Raw genomic sequence first — 1,440 nt, forward strand, 5'->3', positions numbered from 1 at the left:
TGATTTTAGACTTGACGCAGCAATTTCTTGACAATAACTATTTTTGCTGGTTCTTATTCTTTTTTCTAATTTTTGTTGTTCTTACTTATTCTTTTTTGTTATGCAATTTTTTTCTCTTGTTTTTACTTGTTATTTTTTGAGATAATAATAATAATAATAAAAAAAAAATTTATCTACAGATTTCTCATTCATATCCATTCATTGATTCATTTCATTTACAACATATTAATCAATAATAATCATGAATCTAATCTAATCTAAACCCAAATTAAATAAAAAAAACCTAACATTACATACATATTATTAACTAATCAACGGTACAGAGGTTTTATAAATGATAAACACTAACTAATTAATTCTATTTTAATCTCTATTTTTAACACTTAACAGTAATTATATCATACATATATACATGATTAATCTCTATTTAGTGTTATTATAATATATATTGCTATTAAAAATCTTAATTTTATCACTATTATTATTTTTACTAAATCAAAATATTAAAAAATAAAAACTTACATAATTAGGATGTCCAAGATAATTAGCAATATGAAGCTCTGGTTGATTTACATCTTTGATTTTTCTTCTTTTGGACATTTTTCCAAATTTTTCTAGTGTTTCTAGTGGTCCAACAATGGTGGTGGGGTTGGGGAACACAGAGGAAAAGAGATGAGAGTGATGGGGAACAAAGAGAGAGAAGAAGAGATGAGGGTGAAAGGGAAAGGTGAAGTTATGAAGTTGGGATATTAACTTGCTTCCTTTCAACCAAACAGACGGAGGAATGGCTTGCATGCACGCCACCTGGCATGGTGTAGCAAATCGGACCCACCGATTTGCTTCCCTCCAATTACTAGAAATCGGTCCGTCCGATTTCAGACTCCTAAATCGGTCCGTCCGATTTCAGTTATGCCGCCATCACAACTCGATGATACACCCAATTCCCCCATAAGCCTATTATACACAATCGTTACTTCCATATCAAAATTAAAAACTCACACTTTCTTCTTTCTCAAGTTACTCTTTTTTTTTTGTTCTGTTTTGTTTTCTCTCATCTCATATCAGTGACAGCATCATTCTTTGAACTGAACTAATATTATTTTCTTAAATCACATTATTTTTCATAGTATTTAGAGCCTCTAATTTTGCATTACCTTACTCAATTTAATCATAAAAATCACTCTATCTAATTCATTGGCACAAAAAACTTGGCCATTCTGCCATAAAAATTGTACACAATGCTATAGATAAATGTTCCATTTTAATTATAAATCTGATCTATATCTATTTCTGAGATATAATTCAAATCATAAAGAGTACAAGTATATGATAAAGAATAATAAAGTGTATCTTACGAGACATGACAAAAAATTTTATGATCCAATAATATCTGGACTATTAAATGATTTTGATAATAAAATATATTTTTTAAATTTTGTA

This window comes from Arachis ipaensis, chromosome B05 (genome assembly GCF_000816755.2).
Source record: "Arachis ipaensis cultivar K30076 chromosome B05, Araip1.1, whole genome shotgun sequence".
NCBI lineage: Eukaryota > Viridiplantae > Streptophyta > Magnoliopsida > Fabales > Fabaceae > Arachis > Arachis ipaensis.